General features: G+C 40.3%; 1 long non-coding RNA gene across 4 annotated transcripts in view; it reads right to left on the bottom strand.

Moving 5' to 3' along the window:
- The window catches only part of LOC129642941 (uncharacterized), a 91688-nt gene that overhangs the window by 25084 nt on the left and 43341 nt on the right, over window positions 1-23263 (bottom strand). The window contains exon 4 of one of the 4 annotated variants that reach the window (XR_008709948.1): window positions 15081-15691. The exons of 2 other annotated variants lie outside the window; for them this stretch is intronic. This is a non-coding gene — a long non-coding RNA (uncharacterized LOC129642941). Of the gene's footprint in view, window positions 1-15080; window positions 15692-20646; window positions 21444-23263 lie in introns of those variants that run through there. One more of the 4 variants, XR_008709951.1, reaches the window with a different exon arrangement.

The following is a 23263-nucleotide window of genomic DNA, read 5'->3' as shown; positions in this document are numbered from 1 at the left end:
CCAGCCCAAGGCTGCATGGTTAGGAAGTCACACAAGTAAGACATCCTGGGTCCTGGCTTTGAACCCAGTAAGTATGATTATATGAGTGTATGATCTTAACTACCACATCTAAATTCATATTTGGCAGAAAAATCTGTATCTTCCTTAAATCTCTCAAAATTGATTCACAATCTTCATATGGTCCACAATGTCTCATTTGCACCCCCTCATCTTAACCTTAGCAAGTTGTGAAAATCAACCTAAATGACACAGTGTACAAATAGGGGAAGGAACTCTTCTAAAATGTATGGACCACCTAAGGTTATCTGATCCACTATCACTCTGTTTAATAACAGAACTGCTCCTTGCTGCAGACTGCCCAGTCCATGTTCTTCTGGTAGGAGCTGGACAAGTGATGAGTGTATGATTCATGTCTAAGTTGACTCCACCATTCCCACAGCGATGTGGGCCACTTCTGAGTCCAGACCATTAAGAGGTGAATGGCCCTCTGTTACGTTCTCTTCCACCAAGACCTGAGTATGGTAAACCCATGCTGACCACGCTGCCTCATCAAAGGAGCAGAGGGCAGCAAAGCCTCAGGATGGAAGGAGCCCGTCCCCAAGTCATCATATGGAGGAGAGCAGCCTAAACACCCACAGCAGGTTGTTTTATAAACAAGAAATAAACCTCTCCTATGTTTAAGCACTATAGATTTGGGTCCATTTGTTACAGCAGTTTAGCTTATCCAAATTCATGCAAAAAAAAAGAATACAAATTCAGCTATACTTTCAGTTAGAAGATTTCATTAGACTGGTCAAAATGAAGAGGATGGGAAGGACTCTGGAAGAAATATGGACAATTCTGGAGGCTCTGGGTCAGGAACAAGTAAGACAGAAAGCCAAGTATGAAGCCAAGAATTTCTAATTTCATCATTTGGGAGAAACTGGGCCTTGACCAAGACTAAGAAATTTAGATTTTTAAAATTGAGAGTGTTTATCTTCAGTTTTGTGTTCAGGAAAGGATAAAGGAAATGAACTAAATGGGCCAAGTCATTAAAAAAATGTGGGAAAGGGCAGAAAAGAGGCTAGAACAGGAAAACCTATAGGAAAGGAGAAGGGTAAAAGGTAGAAATGTGAGAGCGGCAAAACAAACCAGCCAAATCCCCAACGACCTCCCCAAACATACTTCTTGCCAAAATCTAGAACATTTGCAAAGAACAATTTATTCAGATTTTTCCCATTCTGTGATGTGATGGATAAAAGTAGATTCATCATTTTTCAAAAAAGAATAAAATTTGGGAACTTCCCTGGTGGTTTTTGCTCCGGTGTTTAAGACTACGAGCTTCCACTGGAGGGGGCGTGGGTTCAGTCCCTGGTCAGGGAACTAAGATCCCACATGCTGCTGCATGGCACAGCCTAAATAAATATGTAAAATAAAATTTGAAACCAAGTTAACCGGAGAACGATTATCTCATGCTTCTCTGTAGGATGCCTGATCATTCTGTTTTCCATGGCTGTTGCTACATTTTTAAAAGAATTTCTGCTTTACTTTCACACTACAAATAGATGACCTTGTTGCCTGCCAAAGAATAAATTCCAATTGATAAAATAATCTGGTTTGTTTGAACCTCAGGTGGCACATCTATAGTCACATCTATGTTGGTATTCTGCTTTTAGAATAATGCATGACTTACAACATCTTCAAAATAATAGATTCTGTTAATGTGTAGCTTATACAACTAAAAGCACTAGAAGGTCTGCCTGGTGATTTTATGTGGAAAGCACAGTACACAAATGATTTCTTGTTTGTGTTGATTCTTACATAAAAATGTACTTTAACATTCAGTGAAGTGGTGGGGGGAAATGTTAGCATTTAGGAAATTACATTTATTTATGGAGGGATCTATACAAGTTGGCAAATGCTTGTTTTAAAAAAGTACTCAAATTTGACTTCAAAATCTAATTAAAATGCTAGATTAAAATAAATATACATATTAAAAATAGAAATAAAATTAAAAGATCTGGAAATAAAGGTTTAAAAATGCCAAACAGATGGAATATAAAAAGGGGGGAAATATAAGAGCAATACAATTAAAGCCCAAGGAAATAATATCAAAAATATCCCTTTGCATTTTCTGATGAATCCTAAAAGAACAGCTTACACATCTCTTTTTAAACAGTATTTCATAAACCCATCCCCAAATGCCAATAATTTTCTAGTCATAAAAAAGTCTGAAACAGTTTGTTCTCTATAGGAAGATTAATTATTGAGTCATTAGCCAAATGCTATTTTCATCCAGAGGGTGTAACTCACTGGGCCTGGCAGAGAATAGCTGCTGACAGTGGGGAGATGAATGGAGCTTCCAAAGGTAACACAGCCCTGGGAGGAATTTCAACTCCACTCAAAGTGGACAGACTTCGCTGAAGAGCCAGGAAATTCAGGTGAAACTTCATAAACATTAAGCCTTAGAAGTAATGGTAACTCTAGGCCAATAATCAGAGCCATGTTAGGCTCTGATTATAATGGGACTCCAGCTACTTAAAAGCCAACTAGTGTGAAACACAGGCATTTTTAAAGGATGATGATTTAAACCATATCTCAATGATATAGACTTTCAACAATGCAGAATTTACCGTGTCTATCATACATTCAGTAATTAATAGACAATAAAGGAAGCAGGAAAAAAGTAAACATGAGAGATAAAGTATAGAAACCCAGACATGACACAGATGTTAGAATGAGCAAATATGGGTTTTTAAATGGATTATAATTAAACTGATTTAAATAAAAGATGGACATAATAAGTGAACAAGAGGCAAATCACAACAGAGAAATGCAAACTATAAAAGAACCAAATAGAAATTCCACGATTTAAAAACTGTGTCTGTGGGGGAAAAATTTCACTGATGACATCAATAGCAAATTGGAAATGGCAAAAGAAAAGACCAGTTAACTTCAAGAAAGATCAATAGAAGGTGTCTAAAAGTGAAGCTCAGAGAAGATTAAAAGATAAAAATGAATAGACAGTGATCTATGGGACAACATAAAATGGTTTTCATACACATAACTAGAGTCACTAAAAGAAAAAAAAAAGAGATGAATTTTGGCAAAAGAAATATATTTGAACAAAAGTGTCCATACTATTATTCCAAAATATTTTTTTAACAATCAAAACCCCAGGACCTTAATGAATTTCACACAAAATAATTATAAGAAAAAACAAACATTAAGCAAATCATATGAAAAATGTTGAAAACAGAAGATAAAGAGAAATGTTTTAAAAGCATCCACAAGGTAAAAGACATGTCACGAACAGAAAAACAATAATAAGAGTAACCGTTGTGTTTATCAAAACCAATGCCGGTCAGAAAGCAATGGAATCATTGCTGTAAAGCACTGAAATCAAAAAACAAAATGAGACATCTCGCAAGCTGTAATTCTGCATCCAAAAAAAAAAAAAAAATTCTCCAGAAACAAAGGCAGTACAAAACCATTTTCAGATTAACAGAAGTTTCAAGGCTTTAGCACTAGAGGACTTGCATTATAATAAATGTCACAGAAAGTTCTTCAGGTTGAAGTAAAACACTGTGAGGGAGAAATTCAAGTCTATATTAAGAAATGAAGAGCCCTTGGAAAGATGAATGTGTGGTAAATCTAAATAGTCTTTCTTCTTAATTTGTTAAGAGATAAATGATTGTTTAAAGAAAACTAACTTGTGCTTTAGCGTTCACAGAATATAAAAATATGAGAGAAGCAACCCAGAGGACAGGAGGATGTAAGCAGAAAGATACGTACGATTTTTAACATTACACTTGAAGAGATCTGACATTAAATCAAGGAAGACTAGGATGAGTTAAAGACACACATATTTATAAAACAAATACAAACATAAGAAGAGAAAAGCTATGACCAAAGCATATTAAAAAGCAGAAACATTACTTTGCCAACAAAGGTCCATCTAGTCAAAGCTATGGTTTTTCCAGTAGTCATGTATGGATGTGAGAATTGGACCATAAAGAAAGCTGAGCATAGAAGAATTGATGCTTTTGAACTGTGGTGTTGGCGAAGACTCTTGAGAGTCCCTTGGACTGCGAGGAGATCAAACCAGTCAATCCTCAAGGAAATCAGTCCTGAATATTCACTGGAAGGACTGATGCTGAAGCTGAAACTCCAATACTTTGGCCACCTGATGCGAAGAGCTGACTCATTTGAAAAGACCCTGATGCTGGGAAAGATTGAAGGCAGGAGAAGGGACAACAGAGGATGAGACGATTGGATGGCCTCACTGACTCAATGGACATGAGTTTGAGTAGCTCTGGGTGTTGGTGAAGGAATGAAGAAGGCTTCATCAATTAGTCAACTTCTCCCATTTTGGGGAGTTGAGTTCTGCATAAGAGCTCAGATATTATTCTGTGTGTCCCTCGGGGGGGGGAAGAAGTAGCCCGCTCCAAGGCTACTGTTTCTTGACCCCTCCTCCCCTGCCTCCTCATCCCCTCCCTTGCCTGACTAGAAACTGTTTGAACCTTCCCTTTGGGACTCAAGGAAGGACAGGGAGGCTGAAGTCTATTCTCTATGGACAAGAAACAAGGGACACAGCAAAGCTTCCATGCCTGGGAGCCCCACAGGGTCCTGCTCAGTTTCAAAAGCCCCCAGGATGCAGTGCAGAGGCCGCAGACTAAAACACATCCAACCATTCAGCGAAAGAGGCCTATTTATTTCTCTTAAAGCCTTGGGCTGAGGAGACGGCTCCTAGTCGGATGCGCATCTCGGCACTGACTGTAGTCCTCTCCAGAGACTCCAGAGGCTGGCAGAGGCCACCTGGATCTTCACTCTCTGCCTCCCTTCAGAAAGGAACTGGCCCACAGGTCCAGTGCCTTAGTTTTTGCAGCTTCTACTCGTGGGACTCCCTCCTCCCTTATCATCTGGCTCTGGTGCCCTGTGGGGCTTGTGTCTGTGGGTCCTACAGAACTGTAAACAAATAGAGAAAGAATTCCTGACCACCGTCCTCTAGGGCGCACTATAGAGACCTCAGATAGAAAGGCCTGAAAAAAAGGCCTATTTGCTTTTTTAAAAGCAGTGTCCTGCTTAAAGCTGTGTCCTGGAGGCACATGTTTCCAATTTAACAAACATCTAGGGGCCGATTTACAATGCTTTTCAGAGATGGGGGATGCCAGCTGGCATGGTCTTCTTGTTTATCCTCTGCCGCATTTACCCAGACTGCCATCGTTTCTGAGAAAGGAGCTTGTGCACATATCTGGTGCCCAAGCTTCTGTGGCTGATGCCCAGAGGACGTATCCCTTGATAGCCTGGCTTTGGTGACCACTGGGCTTGTGTTCACAAGTAACAAAGAGATCCAGTTCTTAATTTACTGTGTCCCTAGGCTCAAGCTGCTGATTGACATTCTCTGCTTTGGGACATTGACAGGTTAGGCGCCTGTCAGTGGCATATCTTCAACTGCTAGGAGAGCCAGGAAGGACAAAGAAGGCTGCTTGGACGATCACAAAGGTTTCAAACAAAACGAAGAGTTAAGGCAGGGTTGTATGTAAGTCTTATCTCTTCTCCTTAAAGACCGAGAGAGGTGGCTGGTTTATCTAATACACAGAAATCAACACAAGAGAGTTAAGAAAAATAATGAGACAGATGAATATGTTCCAAACAAAAGAACAAGATCTCAGAAAAGGACCCTAATAAAATGAAGATAAGTGATTTACCTAATAAAGAGTTCAAAATAACAATCATAAAGATTCTCACCAAGGTCAGGAGAACAAGGCATGAACCAAGTGAAAATTTTATCTACCAATATAGAAAATGGAAGAACGTACCAAACAGAAATCACACAACTGGAGAATACAATAACTGAACTGAAATGTTCAAGAAAGGGGGTCAACAGCAAACCAGATGAGGTGGAAGAAAGGATCAACCAATCAGAGAAGCAAAAAAAAAAAAAAAAAAAAAAGACCTAACAATATATTGTCTGTAAGAGACTCACTTTAGCTTTAAGGAAACACACAGATTGACAGTAACAGGTTAAAAAAAGATACTCCATACAAACGGAAACCAAAAATAGCTGAGTCAGGAATACTTATATCAGATAAAATATACTTTAAGACAAAGATTGTATTAATAATACAAGACAAAGTAATTAGGTTATGGTAATGGGGTCAACCCAACAAGAGAACATAACACTTGTAAAAATATTTATGCACTCAATATAGGAACACTTCAACATTAAACAAAATAAATATTAACAGATCTAAAGGGAAAAATAAACGGTAATACAATAATAGTAAAGAACCTCAGTACCCTACTTTTAATAATGGGTAGATCATATGGAAAAACATAAGGAAGCATTAGACTTAAATGAAACATTTGGCCAAATGGACTTAACATTTATAGAACGCTCCATCCAAAAGCAATGAATATACATTCTTCTTAAGCATATACGGACTTAAGTCCATATATAGTGTAGGATAGATAATATGTTAGTCCACAAGACAACTCTAAATAAATTTAAAAAGACTGAAATCATATCAAGTGTACTTTCCAACCACAAAGACATAACGCTAGAAATCTACTATTAGAAGAAAACTGGAAAATTCACAATATGTAGAGATTAAACAACATATTGATAATACTGAACAATCAGTGGGTCAAAGAAGAAATAAAAATATTTTAAATATCTTGAGACAAATAAAAGTGGAAATACAACATATCAAAACTTATGAGTTACAGCAAAATCAGTTCAATGAGGGAAACGCATAGTGATAAATGCCTACAATAAGAAACAACTTCATATCTCACGGAACTAGAAGAGAAGAACAAATTCCAAAGTTAGCCCAAAGATGGAAATAACAAATATTAGAACAGAAATAAATGAAATAGAGATTAGGATGACAATGAAAAATGTCAAACTAAGAGCTAGTTTTCTTAAAATATAAGACAAATCTTTAGCTAGACTCAAACCATGCAAAAAATGAGATAGGACTCAGATACAATCAGAAATGTAAGAAATGTTACAACTGATACCACAGAAATACAAAGGACCATAAGACACTTCTAGGAACAATTATACACCAACAAGTTTTTCTTGAAAATTCCACCCTCCAGACCTCTGTCTCATGAGGAGCACACAAGGAGAAGAAGGTAACTCCATGTTCGTCAAAGTAGATTGACAATCTCTTGTTCTTCTACATTCAATTGATTAAGAAAAGACTGTTTGGAGAACACTTTGTTTTATTTAAAAAAAGAAAACAACTTTAAAAGTTTTTATGTTTTGCAAGACTTCCTCAAAATTTTTAATACACACAGGTCAGCATGACCCTTCAGAATGGGACTACAGAGAAAACTTTTTAAACCTACTTGAGCCTGGAGTCATTTATTCAGCCTGAGATTTATTCTGAAAATCTCAGAAATAAGAAGTTCCATGGAACACACACTTTATGCATTCCAGGACTGAGTAAAGCCTGGTGATCACTGGACTGCTCAAGAGGAAAAACGACATGTGAGCAAATTCATGTCTAAAATAGTTAGAGACCTCTAGTAATTGCCATTTTATATATTATATATGCATATATAAGCATTATACATATAATTGCCATTATATATAAATAGTAAATAAACATGAATATAAACGTATAAGGCATGTATAGTATATATATATAATATATAAAGGATACATAATATTCCCAAATTTACAAAAATAACTGCTTTTGTATATACTACTAAGTGTTGAATTTATGAGCTTGTTAATTTAACTGACTAAACAACAGAAAAATTTAACTGAGGTTTAAATCCTTCAATAGACTGTTGCATCCTAACAAAATTTGTTAAGAAAACAAAGCAAAAAACTATATCTGAATTAAATTTTAAAAACCGAGCTTGATGACCAGATGCTGACTCTGACTCTTCTAGCACCATCTTTCACACATCTAAAGGCACCATCTACTCTGCTTTGTCGGTCTACATCTTTCACACATCTAAAGGCACCATCTACTCTGCTTTGTCGGTCTACATCTTTCACACATCTAAAGGTACCATCTACTCTGCTTTGTCGGTCTACACACCGAAGTGTCGAGAGGTGATTTATCAATTTGTTGATTGTTCATGGTTATCAGTCAGCAGATGGGCCTGAAATTATAATTTTGCAGACCAATTCTTCAATAGGAAGTTTTCATATCCATACTTTCTCACCCCTGCCAAACCATTCCAAAACAGTACATGGATATATCAGGGGACCCATAACGAATGTCAAAGTCATTTGCTTTTCCAGTTTTTATTTGCGGACAATTCCATCACTAAATGATCTTCACCCTCTGTTCCCATCCTCTCTATGGATAATAAGAGCGTTCTTAACAATTAGCAGAGTTCCAGTAAAAATATTTTCCCCTAGCTAAACTGTAGTAATGGCCAAGAGAAATCGGGACAAACATTTTTTTACCAGCTTTAATAAGTGCACATCCAAGTAAGGACGTGCAGGATGCCTGCTCAGGCATGCCCCGGGCTCAGCATCCATCTTCCTGCTCCTTTACCACTTCCAGACTGACAGCTAAATTACTGCACAGAAATCGTTTCTGTGGGCTGTAACCATAATGCTGCCACTGAAACTAGTTTGTTGGCTAAAGGATAAACACAGATTGAAGGACAATTTTCATTAACAGAGAAACATGGCTTATAGGAGAGGAGAGCCGATCTGCATGGGAAAGTAAGCTTTAGCAACTTAGAAGAAAACATGAGAAGACACTCTCTAATTGAGTTGTAATTTTCCTGTCAACAGGCAGGCGCTAGCTGAATTCTCGGGAGAAGCCCACATTGGGAGCTGAGGCTGTCTAACATGCTTTCTGTTGCCCAGTGGTTAATAACCTGAGGAAATTTTTACCTGTAAACAGAACTGAACTTAATGAAAGAGAAAGTCAAAACTATTTCCAAATGAAACGGACATAGTATTTTCAGGAAAATGAACCTTCTTTGCTGAAGCATCATCAAGGATTTAAAACTAGGACTGAGAAATACGGGGAAAAATCAACCCATGTTTAGTGAATTATTTGAAAAATATGTATAAGCAATTGCATTCCATATATATAAGATAGGATTCTGAATTCAATGATTGTATAGCTTAAATTAAGCAAAGACATGCAAATATATAGTAGGTTACAAGTGTCTACTTCATCTCCAGCTGTCAGTATACATAATAGGTCTTTAATAAATACTGAATAAACTATTGAAGCAATATTTCTTATTTATGAGAAAAGTAGTAAGAACCATAAAAAAGTTATAGATATGAATAGTGGGCTTCAAAGAGTGAGGTTTATTTTGGTTGGAAGAGCCAAAGATCAGTTCAGTTCAGTCATTCAATTGTGTCCAACACTTTGTGACCCCGTGGACTGCAGCATACAAGGCTTCCCTGTCCATCACCAACTCCCAGAGCTTGCTCAAACTCATGTCCATCAAGCCACTGATGCCATCCAACCATCTCATCCTCTGTCATCCCCTTCTCCTCCTGCCTTCAATCTTTCCCAGCATCAAGGTCTTTTCCAGAGTCAGCTCTTCACATCAGGTGGCCAAAGTATTGGAGTTTCAGCTTCACCATCAGTCCTTCCAATGAATATTCAGGACTGAGTTTCTTTAGGATGGACTGATTGGATCTCCTTGCAGTCCAAGGGACTCTCAAGAGTCTTCTCCAGCACCACAGTTCAAAAGCATCAATTCTTCAGCGTTCAGCTTTCTTTATAGTCCAACTCTCACATCCATACATGACCACAGGAAAAACCATAGCCTTGACTAGATGGACCTTTGTTGGCAAAGTAATATCTCTGCTTCTTAATATGCTGTCTAGGTTGGTCATAGATTTTCTTCCAAGGAGCAAGTATCTTTTAATTTCATGGCTGCAGTCACCATCTGCAGTGATTTTGGAGCCCCCCCCAAAATAGTCTGTCACTGTTTCCACTGTTTCCCCATATATTTGCCATGAATGATGGGACTGGATGCCAAATCTTATTTTTGTGAATGTTGAGTTTTAAGCCAGCTTTTTCACTCTCCTCTTTCACTTTCATGAAGAGGCTCTTTAGTTCTTCAGTTTCTGACATAAGGGTGGTGTCATCTGCATATCTGAGGTTATTGATATTTCTCCCATCAATCTTGATTCCAGCTCATGCTTCATCCAGACCAGTATTTTGCATGATGTACTCTGCATATAAGTTAAATAAGCAGGGTGACAATATACAGTCTTGACATACTCCTTTTCCTATATGGAATCAGTCTGTTGTTTCATGTCCAGTTCTAACTGTTGCTTCTTGACCTGCATACAGATTTCTCAGGAGACAGGTAAGGTGGTCTGGTATTCCCATCTCTTTAAGACTTTTCCACAGTTTGCTGTGACCCACACAGTCAGATGCTTTGGTGTTATCAATAAAGCAGAAGTAAATGTTTTTCTGGAACTCTTTTGTTTTTTCGATGATCCAACAGATGTTGGCAATTTGATCTCTGGTTCCTCTGCCTTTTCTAAATCCAGCTTGAACATCTGGAAGTTCACAGTTCATGTACTGTTGAAGCCTGACTTGGAGAATTTTGAGCATTACTTTGTTAGCATGTGAGATGAGTGCAAATGTGTGATATTTAGAACATTCTTTGGCATTGCCTTTCTTTGGGATTAGAATGAAAACTGACCTTTTCTAGTCCTGTGGCCACTGCTGAGTTTTCCAAATTTGCTGACATATTGAGTGAAGCACTTTCAGAGCATCAGCTTTTAGGATTTGAAATAGGTCAACTGGAATTCCATCACCTCCACTAGCTTTGTTTGTAGTGAAGCTTCCTAAGGCCCACTTGACTTCACATTCCAGGATGTCTGGCTCTAGGTGAGTGATCACGCCATCGTGATTATCTGGGTTGTGAAGATCTTTTTTGTACAGTGCTTCCGTGTATTCTTGCCACCTCTTCTTAATATCTTCTGCTTGTGTTAGGTCCATACCATTTCTGTCCTTTATCGAGCCCATCTTTGCATGAAATGTTCCCTTGGTATCTCTAATTTTCTTGAAGAGATCTCTAGTCTTCCCCATTTTATTGTTTTCCTCTATTTCTTTACATTGATCACTGAGGAAGGCTTTCTTATCTCTCCTTGCTATTCTTTCGAACTCTGCACTCAAATGGGTACATCTTTCCTTTTCTCCTTTGCCTTTAGCTTCTCTTCTTTTCTCAGCTATTTGTAAGGCCTCTTCAGAGTCAAAGATGATATTATAGAAATGCAGCATGAAGAGAGAAGTGGAGAATTCCTAGGATGAATAGGAAATAGCAGTGGTATTCTTAATTGTCAGTGGCTACGGTCCAGGCTGAAATAAACACACTGTTAGAATTGTTGATTTTCAGTATCTTAATGGAAAGCAAATGTTGTGCACAGCTACCTCTGCAACTGCAAACCAAATCAGGTCACATTATGACTCAGTAAATGATCATCGACCAAACTCTTCCTTTTCAAAATGTCAGATAAACCTTCAGAGAGAGGACTGTATTAGCAATATTGCAAATTGAAAATACATATTTTTATTAGATCCCCAGGTTTAGGTCAGAACTGGCATTAGCTAGGACTAATAATTTAATCCTAGACTTGACTCAGTGACTGGCTTATTTCCTGGTACATAGTAGGTATGTAAGATATATTTGTTGAATATATGAATATCAAAAGTCAAGATTTTGTCATGTACTGAGTAATAGATTATTTTATAGAATAGGCTCCCTGTATCATCTCTAGTTTTACTCTCAACTTAAAACTTGAAAATCCAAACACTCCATAAATGATAGGAACATCTAATTCACAATGTAGTTGATGAGGAAAATCACACTTGTTTCCTACTTTTTACTCCATATGTTTAAGTCATGGCTTCTAACTTTCCAAGGTCACTCAGAGGCATCCTTATTTTAGCCAGGCTACTTGTCTGTTTTCAGCATCTACTATTCCTCTTGGATTTTCACTTGAATTTTCACTCACATTATTTACTGCAAAGTAAATTGCAGCATGGTCTTCCAAAGTATCTTTGTGAAGCACTCACAGCGAGGGGCTCCAATGGTCAGATGAGGTCACAAAATTCTTTGTACCCTGAGCTTACTCTTGGAGGTTCACTTTGAAAGTAAAAACACGTAAGCTTCTGAGAAGCGTTGTGGTAAAGAAGCCAAATTAACTGTTTAACTCAGTGTTTTTCAAACTGTTACGACCATGGAACCCATTCTGAATGGCTCTCACTCTCTTTCAGAACTAGACAGGATCCTAAGGTAGAGGTTATAAGCTGCTGACTCGCGTGGTATTTTATCCTTGAGTGATGGCACACACTGAGAGGGGAGAGAGAAGTCAGCACATCTGGACACACTGGGACCACATCCTCTTCAGCATCCATGCCCCCACCCCTGTCCCGTGGGCATCGCTTCTCTGATTCGCTGTGGCACTGGCATTCCCATATTCCTCCCAGACCAGTTCAGGCATGTACATTACTTGTCTGGTTCTTGTAGCTATTTGACTTTGGAATTCTTGCCCTGGGATATTGTAATCATTCAGTTATTCCTAGGACTCTTAGAGGAGAAAGGAATGTTCGTATTCAAATACAAAAAGAGAGAGAGAGAAGTTATTATAAGATGATCCCCCTTTAAGCTACTAGCAATAATTTCTACATCTGCTGAACCTCAAGGAAATGATTAGAAGAATCCTGTATCAGCGTCTTGGCCTCCTAATGGCAGTTGCCCCAGTTTTTTGCATCTGTAAATCTATGATCCTCCAAGTAATATGGGAATCTCGAGAGGTTACACAACATCACCATGAAGTATTTCACTTGTGCTCTCCAGAAATGGATCTGTATTTCTGAAGGGAATCAATCCTTATTTCATTTCAGGTCTTTTCAGGCTCATACTCCAATGACTGGCTGCTTTGCTGGTCACATTTCTGGACTGAACTTTCACATTTACCAACAAATAGCCCTGGATCTCGTCTTCCCTGGTGGCTCAGATGGTGAAGAATCTGCCTACAATGCAGGAGACCCAGGTTTGATCCCTGGGTCAGGAAGATCCCCTGGAGAAGGAAATGGTAACCTACTCCAGTATTTTTTCCTGGAGAATCCCATGAACAGAGGAGCCTGGTGGGCTACAGTTCATGGGGTCACAAAGAGTCAGACATGCCTGAGCGATTATGTGCACACATGCATACATACACAGCACTGGGTCTAGACAGCAAACAGATTACTTTCAAAAGGAAGCTCTTGGCTCTCCAGAATGGGTCCTTAATTCCCCTTTCGAAAGCATCATCCTTATTCTCTGGTGGTAATATGCTCAACTTCACAGTGTGTAATTAAAAATGTCTTAGTAACTGAAAATAATTTATTTTTTCTAAATTTTAAAAGTTAACATATTTTAGTCTGCAAAATTTTTGAGGCCATGGTGGGGGGATTGGGAAAGATGAGAAAACCCCAAGGGGCATTTGGTGCATAACCATGATACAGCCTTCCAGCGGAGAAAGCCAACATAGAAACAAGACTTTTTCAAGAGGAGAGCATTGGCAGGGCAAAGGCGAGAGCGAGCCTGCTCTGTCTGCCCCACTTGTGTGCTCCAAGTAGCATGTGCCTCTCTAGCACGACTGCCTTAAAAACAGGTAGAGTCCAACAGCACTTGAGACATCAAGCTGGGAAGGTGTTTTGGTTTTTTTTTGCTTCGTTTTTACCAAAATGTCCAACATATACTTTCTTTTCCGTCACCTTATGCCAAAGAGTATATTTCAGTAATGCCTCTCTTTATACTATAAGATCAGGTTTTCTTTCCTAAATACTTTCCAATTTTCAATTTCTGCGTTTTTAATGGCATCAGATGTCAGCATCTCATAAATCCTTATTGTCATCCTTCTAAGTGAACTGATTGTATCATCAACCAACAGTGTTGTAACCTGGGGGTCTGGACCAGAAATGAAAGAATTAAGGCTGCAGGGATGGAGTTTCCTGTTTCTGTTTTCTTCCCTAAGCAGCAGCAGTTTGGAGCAGGAACACTGCACACACTGCTCACTCGGGACAGGCAGCTATTTGGCTTAGTGTTTGCCCGGATGTGGAGAAAAAGGCATATCGCTAGACTTGCTTTCAACAAATTCTCCAATCACCATATCCAAAGTCGTGTGCTATATATTTTTCATTTTATAGACTAAATATATTGTTTGTGACTATCAAAAGCCAGGAACACCCTGTTTTCCCTGAGTTGATTCAAGCTCTGGGTTTGAAATGCCTGCTGATTGCTCTGAACCATTCATTCTACAAATATTTAAGGAGCCTCTCCTAATAGGCTGAACATTGTTTGGGGGTACTACAGAAATAGCAGTGAAAAGATGAAATTCTAGCTTACCTGGAGCTTATTTTCAAATGGTCATAATTCCTACATATTAGTAGGTCCATTTTGTACTTGTTTGTATCAACAGGATTCAAGACTTGGAGGAAATATGGTGGGTCCGTCTGGAAAATGTCAAGCCTGCAGCCCAGGGCTAGGGAAAACCTTAAGAGAAATTCATTCTCTTACATTCTGACTGCCAGTGGCCCCCCTGGCTTGCACCTTCCCCAAACTACCTCAATGAGGCAGCGGAGATGAGTTCTAGTATACTAGACCTGCTAAAGTAGGAACAGACTACAGATGGAGCTCCTTGGATCTCCTTGTACAGCCAAAACAACTCAAGCCCACAGGGATTAAAAACACAAAATTTCCTCCCATACCTGTGAGGATTCAATGAATGTATAGTACTCAGAATTATGCCTGGCAAACATCTTTGTGCTACTATTATTTATCACTATTATATCCTCCTGTTCTATAAATGTAAGTCCTACTGGTATCATTTTTTCATAAATTCCTATTTTAAATACTGACTTTTATTTATGTATTTGGCTGCACCAGGTCTCAGTGGCAGCATGCAGGATCTTCAATCTCCGCTGTTGCACACAGGGTCCTTAGTCGCAGCCTGTGGGTCTCAGCCTGTGACCAAGGATTGAACCCAGATGCCCTGCATTGGGAGCCCAGAGTCTTAGCCACTGGACCACCAGGGAAATACCCTAAAATTTTTATATAATTGCATCTCTATCTAAAAATTGATAATAATGGCATACTGTTGTATTTAGGTACTTTGAAGTGCCTGGAGGTTGGGGGCGGGGGGTGTCTTACTCTGATAATCTCATGTAACTCAAACAGCAACTACTGTCTTGATACCAAGGATTTTCAGTTAAGTGTGTATTGAATTGAATTAGAAATGTGTCTTTAAGTCTATTCAGTGAAGACAAACATCTCTTGTAGTCACTGTTAAGGGTTAAAATGTGTCCCTGCCCCTCACCCACACAGAAAAGAAGCTATATTGAAGTCTTAATTCCTGAATGTGACCTTATTTGGAAATAGGGTCACGGCAGATGCAATTAGTGAAGGTCACGGTGGAGTAGGATGGGCCCTAATCCAATATGCCTGGAGTCCGGCAAGAAGCCCTGTGAAGACAGAGACTGGGCAGGAGGCCGGATGCCGGTCAAGGCAGAGGCTGGACTCAGGAAGCTGCAAGCCAGGAAGGCCAAAGACTGCCGGCAAAGGACCAGAAGCCAGGGGGAGGCAGGGGAGAGGTCTTCCCTCCAGGTTTCGGCACAGCCCTGCGGACCTCCTGGTTCAGATGTCTGGCCTCCAGAACGGTGAGGTCACATGTTTCCCTTGTTTGTGAAACTTCGTTACAGCAGCTCTAGAAAGAAGACTGAAGTCACACCTCTGCCTCCCTGATGCATTCAGATCAGTAACTGGACAGCATGAGCCTCACCACCACAAAACACACTATTTCCTGTGTGACTCAGTATTCACACGAAGCATGTGAGCGTGTGTGCGTGTGTGGGCTCAGTGGCTTGAATAGTGTCTGCCTCTTTGCAAACCTATGGACTGTAGCCCGTCAGACTCCTCTGTCCATGGGATTCTCCAGGCAAGAATACTGGAGTGGGTTGCCATGCCCTCTCCAGGGGATCTTCCCGATCCACAGATAGAACCCGGGTCTCTGGCAGTGCAGGTGGATTCTTTATCCTCTGAGCTAGCAGGGAGGCCACGGGAGACTTGGGGAGAGTTTCGAGGAAGACTTTAGAAGGGAGATTAGCCTAAGAAGTTTCCAGGATTCTCTTGATGCCCTAAGAACTCTATTCAATGTGAAACCATTCCTAGCTTGGATGGAAAGATGCAGCCAATAAATCTGGTACAAAATATACCAGTTAATTCAACAAAACGTCAAACTGTCTGAGAAAGCCCTTAGAAAAGCTTTATTTTCTGAGTCACCAGGGAACTGACCGATAGAAGGAAAGCTCATGAAAATGAGATTTTCTCTAACTTCTGCCTACAGTGAATAAATCAATGGTATTTTCAAGTTCCCTCAATACCAATGAGTTTATCTCATAAGCAGGTAAGTATTTACAGACTCTTAAAAACACAACTCTCCAGTTTTTTTCTTTTTCTTCCCCTTCCGATTTCAGCCTTATTTCTTCATTCCTGTCTCTCTACCATTTCTTTCCTTTTTCCCTCACCCTCCTTCTGCTATTCTTCGCTAAGCTACAGGAGGAAAAATTTGTCTTACAACTGCTATCTCCTACCTCTTAGCTTCTGAAAGCTTTGATGAGTGTGGGGGGTCTTCACTTTATTTTTTTAAGATTTAGTCTCCCTGCCCTGAACTGGATTTAGGGTAATTGTGTATCTACTTGAGGGCTGAATGCAATCTCTAGCCTTTTTCATAAAGTTTATGGCCCTGGTGCCCCTTTAAAAGTCTCCTGTGGCTGACTGATGGGCTCATTTCTGATACTAACTATAAAGGATTGGCCATCCTGAAGATCAGCCACTCCTCCCCGGAGCATCTCAGTGGGGAAGGGCAGCCGCCTTACGGACAAGGCTCGTGTTATGGATGGCGCTTCCAGCCTCGAGCAGGTTCATCCTTCAGCAGTCCAGGCTCTGCCCTGCACCGAGGGACTGCTCCACAGGGCACGTGAGCTCAGCCACGTCCTTTAGCTAACAAGCGTCAGAGGACCGAGACATCATCAGCGGTGGGAGGGATAACGCGACAGCTAACACCGCAATTCCCAACTTGTGTTCATTTTCTCTTGGCGTTGTTAGTCTAAAGAGAGGTCGGCACACTCACAGAGCCTTCATCATTCAAGAATTCGAGCCTTTTGATTTAATCTAATTTTTCTCAGATTTTACCCGTTAAAAATGTGTTCTCAGTTTTCATGTCAATCTGCCTTTTCTCCTCAAGCTGTCTTTCAAAAATATCTCCATGGAACAAATAGTGGTGATGAGTGAGTCTCCCCTACTTCTACCACTTGTATGTTCTGGGTCAAAATGGCACTTGAATTCCCAGGGAAGCATAAAAATGGGAGAGAAGATGGCTGGAGGTGGGGAGAGAAGGTGGAAAGGAGAGAGTGAGTGAGACAGAGAGACAGGGAGGCAGAGAGAAGGAGGCAGGGAGAGGAGAGGGGAGAGAGAGAGCGCAGACTGGAGGCTGAGGAAGGCAGGAGAGGAGGGATTTTAGGAGGGTTACCATTTAAGTTTTAACTGAAGATTTAATTCCCTGCAGGAAGGGGAGTTAATTTGCCACTTGTCAAATACCAAGATATGAAAGATGCCACCCAAGAGTGGTTGGTGACCACCGGGCAGCCTATCAGGTGTGGTGAGCAGCTGAAGGGAGGAGTCAGAGACCAGTGCGCACACAGGGCGTGGGGGGATCGCACGTGTGGGGAGAAAGGGTGATGGACCATTCAGATATTCACTGAAGGTTTTACACGGCGGGCATGACACTGAGACTCGGATTATCAGAGCTCAAAGACAAGCTTTGGCTGTGAGATAGCCAACGCGCATAAGGAACCCACACTTTAAGTAATGGAAACACCAGCAGTATAACCAAACCATTACATCCAAACACTAAAAGTGACAAAAGGCACTTACAGATGCTGCCAGCGCCACTGCACCCACCCCTGTCTGGTTTCCACATCACAAAACAGCAAGAACGGAAAGCAAAGACGAAACAAGTCAGCGTCACCAGTAACATCCATGCTGCTAAATGCACGGAGTATCTTTCAGACCTTTTTGTAAGCAAATACCACCTGACCCAATGGACCGTTTCCTCCATCTCGGAACATTCTCTTCTTGGGTTTTACCGCATACCGCATTCTGTGGTTTTCCAACTACTTCTCTGTTTCTTTCACTGTTTTGCAAGGTCATCTCGTCTTGGCAACGGTAAAGTGTGGTGATTCCTCCAAGGTTTGGTCCTGTGCTTACTCTTCTTGGGACTCTCTGAGGCAGCTCTGTCTTCAGCGACCGTCCGCGTACCGAGAACTCTCCAATGAGCCTCCAGGCAGACTTCTCCCTCCGCACCCACCGTGGGATGCTCTCCCAGGTGCTGAGGGTTAGCTGCACCCTTTTCTGGGCACTTCCTGAGTAAACCTGTGCTTTCCTGTATCTGCCAGTTAGAACCTGTGTGATATTCAGCTGTGTGTCTTCAGTGTTTGGCAAAGTGTTTGGCACGTGGTCACGGCTCGTGGTTTGTTCAGCTGTGGACTGGAATTCGGGGCAGGGCTTGGGGGCAGAAGGCACGGCATCACTGCACATACTGGGGGTGCGGCTGGGTGACTCTGCCTTGGCAGATGAGCCAAGATAGTTGACTACGAGAACAACTTTTCAGATGATAACGCCTTCATGATTGTAATTATGTAACCTTATGTAAGAAGACAGAAAGTATACATGGGATTTAACATGGGAGGTTTCTATTTTTTCTGTTACTTTTGTATTATCAGAGTTCTCTACAATGCATATAAACAATTTTATAATTTTTTTACATTAAATTTTTTCTGAGGTCTGCTCTATGTATTGATAGGCTGAAAGAGAAAAGCCTGTGTGTGTTAGACATACACACAAACAGCTAGGTAGTGAAATGAAAAAGAGGAATATGAATTCCTACCAGAAATTCTAGGAGTTGGAATCCCAGGAGTTAAAACTCTTTTTCGTTCAGTAAAAGTATTACCCAAACTCTTCACTAAGTAGCCCAAATTGCCTTTGTTGCTAAGTGGCTTTTAGGGAGAAAAAGGGCAAAGAGAAATTATTTACTCAAATGGCCTGTCACTCCTGATTTTCAAGAATTAAACACAAACAAGTATTTTTAGATAATAAATTTGATAGTAACATATGCTCTCTGGAATTATAACTCAGACTACAGTCTTTACTGATGAGATCTAGACACTGACATCCTAGTCAAGCCATCCAAGCCATCAAAATAAGCAGCTCCTTATGAAAATGAAAATTGAATATTACGTTGGAGAAATTGAAAGCATGTTTTATCAAAGGCAATTTGTCTGTTATCTGACAGCCTTGGAAAACAATGGGGAAATTACGTCTCTCACATTAAAATGAAAAGGCAGCAGCTTCTTTCAATATTACAGTCATAAAGGATCCTTGGGTCATTTAAAAAAAAAAACAACTGTTTATTCTATATGCTGGCACCATCTGATTTCTTTCTTGTGTTCTCCTGGAAGGTGGGGGGTGGGAAGAGCCTATTTCTGAACTAGTTAATGGATCATAGAAGAAAGGAGTGCCAATTTCTTCCTTTTAAAAAATTATTCCTTTATTGGTAAAAAAAAAAAAAAAAAAGAGTGATTCTTTTTTTTTTTAATCAGGGTAGATTTTATTCATTTATTTTCAACTTTTAATTTTGCACTGAAATATAGCTGATCAATAATGTTGTGATAGTTCCTGGTGAACAATAAAGGGACTCAGTCATACGTATACACGTATCCCTCCTCCTCCAAATACCCCTCCCATCCAAACTGCCACATAAGAGCTCCCTGTGCTAGACAGTAGGTCCTCATCGGTCATTCATTTCAAATACAGCAGAGCCAGTGGTTCTTGATGCCTCCCCGCCCTAAGTGTTTGTTCCCTGTGAGCTGCATTCCTGCAGGGAGCCCACATCTTAGGGTCTCAGTGAGTGTGTGTGTGTCAGTTGCTCAGTCGTGTCCAACTCTTTGCAACCCCGAGGACTGTAGCCCGCCAGGCTCCTCTGTCCATGGGATTCTCCAGGCTAGAATACCGGAGTGAGTTTCCATTTCCTCCTCCAGGGAATCTTCCAGACCCAAGGATCAAACCCACGTCTCTTACATTTTCTGCACTGGCAGGTGGGTTCTTTACCACTAGCGCCACCTGGGAAGCCCAAACTGAGGCTCCTCCAACTCAGAGATGGTACCAAGTAGTACCTAACTACACATTTATTTGAGGAACTTTTAGTCTCTGCCCACTGTTCCAAGGACAGCAGCCTTGAACTCCGGTCATGGTTTGGGTGGAACAATCACACTCATGTCTATATCTTGGTTATGCTTTAAGTGATCAGGAGTATAACAGAAACTTTTAACCCAATATGTGGCTCATGTAGTAGAAATATTCTATAATGCTTGAGTCAGTTGAATACTACTGACTACTACTTATAGCCAAGGCTGCTTGCATACTGCGAAGATTTGCTTATTTTATTGCAGCAGGTTAACATCATTTTCTGAATATTAAAATACATTCAGTTTTCTTTTCAAATGAACCATCTAGAGGAAAAGCATAGTTATTAACCCAATAACTAGTTCTTTAACGTCAATATTTCAGAGAGCTCAAATTTCGCTAAAGCACTCTATGATGTATGACAACCCACTTCAGTATTTTTGCCTGGAAAACCCTGTGTATAGAGGAGCCTGCTGGGCTACAAGTTCACGGGGTTGCAAAGAGTTGGACACAACTGAGCAACTGAGCAAATGAACAGAGATGAAATTGATGTAAATTGAGTGAATCTTAGATTCCCTGCAAGGGTTTTAGTAACTAAAATAATTCTATAAAGACTTCAAAATAATAGAAGCATGACTCTGGAAACTGGAGGAAAAAAAGTAACTCTAAAATGGTGCCTAAAATCAAGTGTTCAGTTCAGTTCAGTCACTCAGTCGTGTTCGACTCTTTGTGACCCCATGGACTGCAGCACGCCAGGCCTCCCTGTCCATCACCAACTCCTGGAGTTTATTCAAACTCATGTCCATTGAGTCGGTGATGCCATCCAACCATCTCATCCTCTGTTGCCCCCTTCTCCTCCCGCCTTCAGTCTTTCCCGATATCAGGGTCTTTTCAAATGAGTCCAGCTCTTCGCATCAGATGGCCAAAGTACTGGAGTTTCAGCTTCAGCATCACTCCTTCCACTGAATATTCAGGACTGTGTACCTAACCAATTTATGCTTTTCTTACATTCTTCAACTAAATTAACCTTATTGATTGTGACAGTTGACCACTACCTTTAACTCAGAGCTTCAGCGGATGAAACATTTGACTTCTTAGTTCTGGGAAGGCTGATCCACGTGTAATGGTTTTGCGATTCAATTTGTGGACCTTCCTTGGGGAAGAAAGATGCAGAACTCTGACACTCTCTAGCTATGTGGTCTCAGAAACTCAGCTTCCTGAAATACAATTTGGGAAAACAATGCTTTCTTCCAGTACAAGAAATCCTAATATTTAACGGTGTTAGTTCCCTTCTTAAAGGAAAGCCCCCGTTTTAGGTTCGCACTAGGTAAAGTTACCTTCTTTGATACATGCTACATTTTCCACCCTCTTGGAACAACCAGCTCCATGAGGCACAAATATACTGTAAGAACATTTCAGTGAACACTAAAAGCAGGACCCCTTTTTTCGGATAGCCTGCAACTGTATGTGGGAAAAAAAAAAACTAAAAATAATGCCATTTTTGATTGCTGATGTCATAGACATTGGCAAGAATATTGAAGCTGTACATCAAAAAGATATTTTGGGGATAAGTCAGTGTAAGAATAAAATAGAGCTGTGGAGCTCTCGTGAAATTGAGAGATCTCTTTTGTATCAAAGTATATTTATGAGATAATATTTCAACAGAAATGGAGAAAAAATGGAAATCCATTGCCATTATATTACTATTGTGTTGAAATGGCAATCTTATAATGAAATCTAAAATTCCAGCTCTCATATCCTAAAGTGGATGCCTGCTTGCTTTAATCTTGGTTATCGTTATATTGCTAAAGCAATCATTGAAATTAGCTTTGGCAGTTACAAAAAGGCAAGATAGGTCTCCTCTTTCCTACTCCCTTTTCACAATTCCCACCCTCTAGCTCAAGGGTGCCCTTGACAACAAAAGTTCAAGAACACCCAACTGCAACTGAACACTTGCTCATCACATTTTTCGCTAACTGGGTCTTGTAAGCCACGGAGGCGTCACTCACTGTGGTCCCACTCACCCGAAGCACACTCTCGAGGCCTCTTAGTTGGGTCTTGTAAGCCACGGAGGCGTCACTCACTGTGGTCTCACTCACCCGGAGCATGCTCTCGAGGCCTCTTAGTTGTGTGGATTGAAAAGAGTGGCCACTGCTTCTCTTATCTGGAAACCCTGTGCAAGGCTCCAACCTCACAAGGGTCTTTAATTCTTTACTTGTAGAACTGTGTCTTCAACTAGGGGAGCTACAGATAGCTTTTAGCTCCAATATTTTACAACTATCATTGTCATTAAGTTTTTTCTTAAAATTTTGTTATATTCAGATTCCACGAGCATGAATTTTGCCTTGTTGGCAAGCAACTTGCTTTCTTTATGCATTATTTTTATTTAAGTCAGCACACTTTTTTGTGTGTTTGTTTTTTACCTGAATGTGCTTAAGATGGGCAAGTTGGAATACTCCTATAAGCAATACATCCGCTTCACTTATCTTAAATAGAAGTGTAAACTCCAAAAATAAAAAGGATGGCAACCCCCTCCTCCCCTCCGCCACCAAACGCAGTGTAACTGAGTCCTGGTCAGATGCTATGGCCTAAGGACAGCTCTGAGTCTCAGGACTAATGTCTTTGCTAAAAAGAGTGACAGAAGATGGAATGCCATCACACAGCCATTCTTCCCAAGAGAATCAGACGTTTTGGAGGAGATGCGAAAGAAGAATACAATGATCTCCTCACCGTGGGATTTACGATGAGTCAGGTCATTGGCGGTACCACCACTGCTGTGGACCCCATTGCTGGGAAAACGTCTCTGATTATTAAAAGGCTGTGCTACATTTCAGACTCAGCTGCCCAAATAGGTTGGGAAAACTCTTCAATTGTCAAACTATCTTGACTATACTCACATACTTATTCTCAAAAATGAACATTGTATCAACATGAATGACATAACTAATTTTTCCCTAAATTGTATGCCACACTTATTATTAGGAACACTTAATCAGTACAAAATCCTCTCTTCTCCAGAATATAAACTGCAACAATA

This window comes from Bubalus kerabau, chromosome 2 (assembly GCF_029407905.1).
Source record: "Bubalus kerabau isolate K-KA32 ecotype Philippines breed swamp buffalo chromosome 2, PCC_UOA_SB_1v2, whole genome shotgun sequence".
NCBI lineage: Eukaryota > Metazoa > Chordata > Mammalia > Artiodactyla > Bovidae > Bubalus > Bubalus kerabau.
This window is presented reverse-complemented; position numbering and strand designations above follow the sequence as displayed.